General features: G+C 38.8%; 1 non-coding gene across 1 annotated transcript; it reads right to left on the bottom strand.

The window, feature by feature from the left end:
• Positions 1-255: 255 nt before the first annotated feature.
• Positions 256-328, bottom strand: TRNAC-GCA (transfer RNA cysteine (anticodon GCA)). The gene has a single exon. It is a non-coding gene; the product is annotated as a tRNA-Cys (tRNA).
• Positions 329-8985: the final 8657 nt, after the last annotated feature.

Here is an 8985-nt window from a genome sequence, read left to right as displayed (position 1 = left end):
TACTCTGTCCTGTTTTGCTTTGACTTTCTCATTCTCCCTCCCTCCTGATGTTATTCTTCTATGTAAACATAAAATAAAATCTCCTGCCAGTTCCCAAAGCCTTTCTATGAAGGCAGAAGTAAAGTGAAAGTGAAGTTGCTCAGTCATGTCTGACTCTTCACGACTGCATGGACTGTCGCCTACCAGGCACCTCCACCCGTGGAATTTTCCAGGCAAGAATACTGGAGTGGGTTGTCATTTCCTTCTCCAGCGGATCTTCCCAACCCAGGGATCGAACCTGGGTCTCCTGCATTGCAGGCAGACGCTTTACCATCTGAGCCACAGGGAAGCCTTTGAAGGCAGAAAGCAGAAGAGAATATAGTAATTTTATTACTGAATAAGCATTAATCTTCCCACATGGCTCAGTGGGCAAAGAATTCACCTGCAATGCAGGAGACACAGGAGATGCGAGTTTGACCCCTGGGTCAGAAAGATCTCCCAGAGAAAGGTATGCAACCTATTCCAGTATTCTTGCCTGGAGAATCCCATGGCTAGTGTAGTCTAACGGGCTACAGTCCATAAGGTCGCAAAGAGTTGGACATGGCTGAAGTGACTGAGTACAAGCATTAGTGTAGACTTTATGTGCATCATAGGCTATTTGCTGAAAAGATTGTAAGGATGGAAAGAAATCTCACTCTTTTATAAAAATAGCCAGGCATGTGCCATCCATTCACTCTGTGTTCTCAGGAGCAGTGATAACTGGCACACAGGTAAGGGGACTTAACAGAACCATTTGTTCCACGTGGTTAATCTTAAGTTCACTTGATATCAGCATGACATCTGTGTTAGCTAATTATTTTTATCTAGTAGAAAACACACTGTCATATGTCTCTATGACAAGCAGGTAGTGACAATTTAGAGCCAAGTGTGCTCGTAAATTCCCATATAGATGAGGAGATGGACTATCCTTAATGTGTCCAACTCAAAGAGAGAACTCCAAGGCCCTTAAGGAAAACACTCCTGGGCTGTAAAGTGTGTTGTTCAGTTGCTCAGTCATGTCTCACTCTTTGCAACTCCATGGACTTCAGCACACCAGGATTCCCTTTCCTTCACTAACTCCCAGAATTTGCTCAAGCTCATGCCTACTGAGTCAGTGATCCCATCCAGTCATCTAATCCTTTGTCACCCCCTTCTCCTCCTGCCCTCGATCTTTCCCAGCATCATGATCTTTTCCAATGAGTTGACACTTCATATCAGGTGGCCAACATATTGAAGCTTCAGTATCAGTCTTTCCAATGAATATTCAGGGTTTACTTCCTTTAGGAGTCACTGGTTTGATCTCTTTGCTGTCCAAGGGACTCTCAACGGTCTTCTCTAGTCTTTCTCAGTTCAAAAGCATCAGTTCTTTCTCACATTTGTACATGACTACTGGAAAAATCAAAGCTTTTACTATATGGACCTTTGTTGGCAAAGTGATGTCTTTGTTTAATACGCTGTCTAGATTTGTCATAACTTTTCTTCCAAGGAGAAAGTGTCTTTAAATTTCATGGCTGTAATCACCATCTGCACTGATTTTGGAGCCCCCCAAAATAAAGTATGTCATTGTTTCCCTTTTTTTCCCTATCTATTTGCCATGAAGTGATGGGACCACATGCCATGATCTTAGTTTTTTAAATGTTGAATTTTAAGCCAGCTTTTTCACTCTCATCTTTCACTTTCATCAAGAGATGCTTTAGTTCATCTTTGCTTTCTGCCATTAGAGTGGTGTCATCTGCATATCTGAGGTTGATATTTCTCCCATCAATCTGATTCTAGCTTGAGTTTCACCCAGCTTGCCATTTTGCATGACGTACTCTGTATATAAGTTAAATAAGCAGGGTGACAATATACAACCTTGACGTACTCCTTTTCTAATTTTGAACCAGTTCATTGTTCCATGTCCAGTTCTAACTGTTGCTCCTTGTGCTGCATATGGTGTCTCGGGAGGCAGGTAAGGGGGTCTGGTATTCCTATCTCTTTAAGAACATTCCACAGTTTGTTGTGGTCCACACAGTCAAAGGCTTTTGTGTAGTCAATGAAGCAGAAATAGATATTTTTCTGGAATTCCCTTGCTTTTTCCATGATCTAACGGATGTTGGCAATATGATCTCTGGTTCCTCTGCTTTTTCTAAATCCAGCTTGAACATCTGGAAGTTCACAGTTCATATTCTGTTGAAGCCTGGCTTGAGGAATTTTGAGCATTACCTTGCTAGCATGTGAGATGACTGCAGTTGTGCAGCAGTTTGAACATTCTTTGGATTTGCAACCTCCTTCAAAAGGACTTATGCCAGCACTGTTGTATTCACTGCCCTGACTCCATGGCAGGTCACTGTTGACCCACACCTCCACAGAGGACTCCTGGGTACTCACAGGCAAGCCTGGCTCAGTTTCTTGTGGGATCACTGCTCCTTTCTCCTGGGTTTTGGTGCACACAAGGTTTTGTTTGTCCCCTCCAAGAAACTTGCCCTCCAAGAACTATAGACAGAGTTTCATGACATTGTACAGGAGGCGGTGATCAAAACCATCCCCAAGAAAATGCAAATGGCAAAATAGTTGTCTGAGGAGGCCTTACAAATAGCTGAGAAAAGAAGAGAAACTAAAGGCAAAGGAGAAAAGGAAAGCTATATTCATCTGAATGCAAAATTCCAAAGAATCTCAAGGAGATATAAGAAAGCCTTCCTAAGTGATCAGTGCAAAGAAATAGAGGAAAACAATGGAATGGGAAAGACTAGGGATCTTGCCAAGAAGGTTTGGGATACCAAGGGAACATTTCATACAAAGACGGGCACAATAAAGGACAGAAACGGTATGGACTTAACAGAAGCAGAAGACATTAAGAAGAGGTGGCAAGAATACACAGAGGAACTATCCAAAAAAAATTTTCATGACCCAGATAACCACGATGGTGTGATCACTCACCTAGAGCCAGACATCCTGGAACGTGAAGTCAAGTGGGCCTTAGGAAGCATCACTATGAACAAAGCTAGTGGAGGTGATGGAATGCCAGTTGAGCTATTTCAGATCCTAAAAGGTGATTCTCTTAAATTGCTGCACTCAGTATGCCAGCAGATTTGGAAAACTCAGCAGTGGCCACAGGACTGGAAAAGGTCAGTTTTCATTCCAATCCCCAAGAAAGACAATGCCAAAGGATGTTCAAATTGCCACACAATTTCACTCATCTCACACGGTAGCAAAGTAATGCTCAAAATTCTCCAAGACAGGCGTCAACAGTACTTGAACTGAGAACTTCCAGATGTTTAAACTGGATTTAGAAAAGGCAGAGGAAGCAGAAATCAAATTGCCAACATCCGTTGGATCATAGAAAAAGTAAGAGAGTTTAAGAAAAACATCTACTTCTGCTTTATTGACTATGGCAAAGTCTTTGACTGTGTGGATCACAACAAACTGTGGAAAATTCTTAGAGATGAAGATACCAGACCACTTGACCTGTCTCCTGAGAGATATGTATGCAGGTCAAGAAGCATCAGTCAGGACTGGACTTAGAACAATGGACTGGTTCCAAATAGGAAAAGGAATACGTCAAGGCTGTATATTGTCACCCTGCTTTTTTAACTTATATGCAGAGTACATCATGAGAAATGCTGGGCTGGATGAAGCACGAGCTGGAATCAAGATTGCCAGGAGAAATATCAATAACCTCAGATATGCAGATGACAGCACCCTTATATCATAGAGCAAAGATGACCTAAAGAGCCTCATGATGAAAATGAAAGAGGAGGGTAAAAATGTTGGCTTAAAACTCAACATTCTGAAAATTAAGATCATGGCATCTGGTCCCATCACTTCACGGCAGATAGATGGGGAAACAATGGAAACAGTGACAGACTTTATTTTCTTGGTCTCCAAAATCACTGCAGATGGTGACTGCAGCCATGATATTAAAACACACTTGCTCCTTGGAAGAAAGGTTATGATGAACCTAAACAGCATATTAAAAATCAGAGATTACTTTGCCAACAAAGGTCTGTCTAGTCAAAGATATGGTTTTTCCAGTAGTCATGTAGGGATGTGAGAATTGAACCATAAAGAAAGCTGAACACCAAAGAATTAATGCTTTTGAACTGCGGTGTTGAGAAGACTCTTGAGAGTCCCTTAGACAGCAAGGAGATCCAATCAGTCCATCCTAAAGGAAATCAATCCTGAATCTTCATTGGAAGGACTGATGTTAAAGCTGAAACCCCAATACCTTGGCCACCTGATGGCAACTGACTCAGAAAAGACCCTGATTCTGAGAAAGATTGAATGCAGGAGGAGAAAGGGACCATAGAGAATGAGATGGTTTGATGGCATCACGGACTCAATGGACATGAGTTTGGGCAAGCTCCAGGATTGGGGATGGACAGGGAAGCCTGGCATGCTGCAGTCCTTGGGGTTGCAAAGAGTTGGACATGACTGAGCAACTGAACTGAACTGAGTGTAGCACTTTAAGACCATCATTTTTTACAATTTGAAATAGCTTAGCTGGAATTCCATGACATCCATTACTTTTGTTCATAGTAATGCTTCTTAAGGCCCACTTGACTTCACATTCCAGGATATCTGGCTGTAGGTGAGTGATTACTCGTTCGTGGTTATCTGGGCCACTAAGACCTTTTTTGTACAGTTCTTCTGTGTATTCTTGCCACCTCTTAGTATCTTCTGGTTCTTTTAGGTCCATACTCATTCTGGTTGTAAAATTGCAAGAGGCTTTTTCTTAGCTTCTTGAGACTTACGAATCAAAGGGACAGAGAATTAATTTACAATGATATATTTTTTAAAAAAAATCTAAGAGGAAAAACAGAAGGGAATTTCTCTCCCTATGGGCACTAGAGAAAATAAATAAATAAATAAATAAATAAATTAGGATTGATTTTTCCCCTTATACTGTATGACAGTATTTCTCAGAATGGGGTCATTTTACAATTCCTGGATGCATTTTTGGTTGTCACACTGGAGGAAGGGGAATACAAGCATCTAGCATAGAGGCCAGGGATGTTAAAATATCCTACAAAATAGCCTTCCATGACAAAGAAATATCCAGCTCAATACCTCAGAAGTGCTAAGGCTGAGCAAGCTTGCACTTTAAGAAAAGTAACCACATCATTTATCATCTAAACTGCAACACTTTTTAGAATGGAAATCTGGTATGGTTAATATAAGGCTGGGGCAGCAGTTATATATAATATCTATATCATGTTATCCAGAAGACAATTGCCAATGATGTGAGAGTCATAAATTATGGTCAGGATAGCTACATCTCTTATAGTCTCTCAGGATGTGCTGGGAAACACTGAAAAATTAACATTTTGCAAAGGAGTGGGAGTGTGCCCTAATTTTCAATGTTCGTGATTATGTAATGTGGTTGATTTCGATCTATCACATGACTCACTAAATGTGAAGCTGGGGTGAGGTGTGCAGGAGCACATCATTATACAGGACTCACACCATGCCAAAAGCAAAAGTGTCGACAACCTCTGGAGCAAAGAAAATAGTGAGGTAATAAGGAAGTGAGAAATGGGGAATACTTATCACTTTGTTTTTAAGGTGATTTAATTATAAGCTTATATGTTTTTTAAAAGAGGTGTTTCTAACAACTGAAGTCCAAATTCCCTGCAGATTAACAATGAGTTTCATGAGATGGTATGGGCTGGATCCAATACGCCTCTATAATTTATTTTATGATGTAGCTAGAAATAAAATTTCACTCCCAAGCTGAGAGTATGTAAAGTAACTACAAAGGGTGAGAGTCTGCTCCCTAAATTCTTCTCATTCTCCCTCCCCTCAAAAGAAGAAAATTCACTCATTTAATTGTTCCGAGCTCAGGTATTTCTCAGTGAAAAGGATTACCTCAAAAGCAAGTGTTTTGGCTCCATGTTGTCTTTGCAGCCTCTTGCCACCATGTGACACGTTGACCCTAGTCTTTAAATAAGGTCCCAGAATGGCAAGTCCAGAGATGAAGACAGAAAAAGTTGGCAGGTAGGAACTCCCTGTGCTAGAATTCCACTTTCACAATATGCAGAAAAAAATCTTCACAGTCTGTATAGTTACGGTTGAGGCCCCTTCCTGGTTTCATCCTAGAATGAGACAAGAATTACCTGTTGTACTAATATCACTGAAAATGATTTGCCAACACTTCTTAGCCTTGTCAAGCTTATGTTATGTTAGCTCCATTTTAGTCTTGTCTCAATAAATACCATGTTTGGCAAAAAGGTGTTAAAAACATTTAAAGACCACAACAATATTTTATAATAATGTAAACTATATTATTAATATATTGATTGATTAACTAGCTATAATACTTTTCATAATTTTCTATAATGTGCTCTCTTTAGGTTGTATAAAACCTTATATCCATCTGAACTCAGGACTCTTGAAGGGGTTGAATTTTTGGCCCTTGGAGGAATTAGTTATCTACAAGTTTTCATATTTTTTTCTGGTTTTTGACTATTCAGTTTTCTTCTCAGTCACACTAAAAAAAAAGTCTAATTTAAAAAAAATATTCAAGTAATTTATATGTATATTTCTTACAATTAAAACTTTTTTTCTGTACCTGGTTATACTATCTCCTTACCTAATGTTGCATAGATATCTTATCTTAGTTTACTGTATGCCAAACACCACACAGGATTTTCCATCTTAAAAGACCAAACTTTTGGTTTGACTTGTTTAAACTGACTTACTTGTTGCTGAAGTCTAGCATTCATATATAAATCATAGGTGTATAGCTCATTTTCAAAGAAAGAGCACATCCATGGGATTACCACTCAGATTAAGTGAAAGTCACTTTCTGGCACCCAGAAACTTACTTGGTCCTAGTTGCAACACATGTCTTTGTCTCCAAATAATCACTATTATGACTCCAATTACTATAGATAAGAGTTAAGTTCACTCGATCAGTCATGTCTGACTCTTTGGATCCCGAGGACTACAGCACACCAGGCTTCTCTGTCCATCACCAACTCCTAGAGCTTGCTCGAACTCCTGTCCATCAAGTTGGTGATGCCATCCATCCATCTCATCCTCTGTTATCCCCTTCTCCGCCTGACTTCAGTGTTGATAGTGGCATCTAATAAGGGCATGGTTAAAAAGATAGTATTATAATTTGGTATTTTCTTTATCTTTGTATGTCAGTGCAGCTTAGTGACTTCATAATTAATATGATTTATTAATCTTAGAGGTTTACCTCACAGTTATTTAACTATGGGACTAGATATCAATATACATTGAAAAGGATATAATTATCATTTTTTTCACCTGGATTGTTTAGCAATCAAGTTTAGTGGAAAGAACATAGGCTCTGAACTGACACAGACCTGGATCTGTATCTCACTAGAGTCATTCAACTGATGTGTAAACTTGGCCTGAAGAACCCATTTTTCTGGCCCTCAGTATCTTCATTTACTACATAGGAATAAGAGCAGTAATATAGGTAAATGTGAACAGTAATCAAGATAACATAATAAAGCATCTAGTATTATGCTTGCTACAATGAATAGGACCCACATAAAAAGTATCTGTTAGTGATGACAATGGAAATAATAAAATATGTTTGAATAATGCAATATAATGTGATGATAAAAACCAAGCTCAGGCTATGTGCTCACATGGATGAGCATTTAAATCTTAGCTGTGCCAATGACAAGCTATGTTAAATACACAGAATACATTCCCACTTCTGGTAAGTGACTCATGTTGTCTGCACCTCTAAAAGTTAAGTTTTCACATCTGTAAATTAGAAAATGATGCTCATAGATGTGAAAATTTTCACTTATATAATGAAAATTAGAGATTGTATATATAAGAAACTTAGCACGGTTTCTGTATGTTAAGAAGCCTGTAATCTATGGTAACTACTGTTTACTGCTGCTGTCAAGCATTGTGAAGATTAAATATGCAAGGGTATGGAAAGTTCTGGATAGGGTGCCTGGGCCAGGAAATAATAACACTATTGCAGTTACCTCCACTACAATGTCCACTACCGCTGCTACCCAAAACTGGCTCTGCAATTCCAAACTTCTAAAGGTCAGAACTAAACAAATAAGCACACTGTATGGAGGATGTGGATAGGACAAAAAAATTCCTGAAACTGTCCAGTCACTGTATTGATAAACTTATCTTCTCAAAAAATTTTTTTTTGGTTGTTGTTTTTAGGTCCCTATATAAAAACAAGGTCTCATATGTTTTTCATCACAAAAATACCTCTTGGATTTTTCTTCAAAAAGCTGTTCAAAACTGGCAGCATGAGTGTCCTCACCAGAATGCAGCAAGACTAGGAAAGTAACTGTCTAGAAATTTTGGAGCCCTGGATTTTCTTCTCTTCAGCATCTTTAACCCAGCTGGAAATCAGATTATCTGGACCCCAGTAAGCTTTCTTATTTATCATGTAAGGAACTAGGACCTTCATTTCCTAGATAGGAGTAAACACCCATGAATGAATTTTACCCACTAGGATACACTGAATTGTTTTTCTAAGAAACAGCTGGGCTCACTATCTGGAAGAACCACAGAAGACTTCTTTAATGCTGTGAAGATAAAATGTCTTTCCTTTCCACTAAGTTAGAAAAGACCTACTCTTAAGAGTGACTGAAGGAGAAAGCATGGACCATTACAAGAAATAATATATCCCAGAGGACATACAAAAGAACAGTGAGGTGGGAGATATATTTTTCCAGTCCTACCTAAACATCTGGGTAATATGACCTAACTTTCACAGTGGAGATATGTCATATTATTTACTTGCAGTATAATGGCATTAATCACATAACAAAGAAAGATTAAGATGAACTAGGGATTTTAATGTGTTAAAATTAAATTGAATTTTAACATTTGTGGCTCTCGTTAATTGTGGCAACAACTAAATGAGATGTTATCCTCATTTTATTTTTAGTGAAGTAGTTAACTTACACCATTGTGTTTCTTTCTGCCACAGAGCAAGGTGATTCAGGTATATATTATATAAATAATATA

Source organism: Giraffa tippelskirchi, chromosome 1 (assembly GCF_054371585.1).
Source record: "Giraffa tippelskirchi isolate mGirTip1 chromosome 1, T2T-mGirTip1v1.2.pri, whole genome shotgun sequence".
NCBI classification, from domain to species: domain Eukaryota; kingdom Metazoa; phylum Chordata; class Mammalia; order Artiodactyla; family Giraffidae; genus Giraffa; species Giraffa tippelskirchi.
The sequence above is the reverse complement of the archived record's forward strand: the minus strand, read 5'-3'. Positions and strand labels throughout refer to the sequence as shown.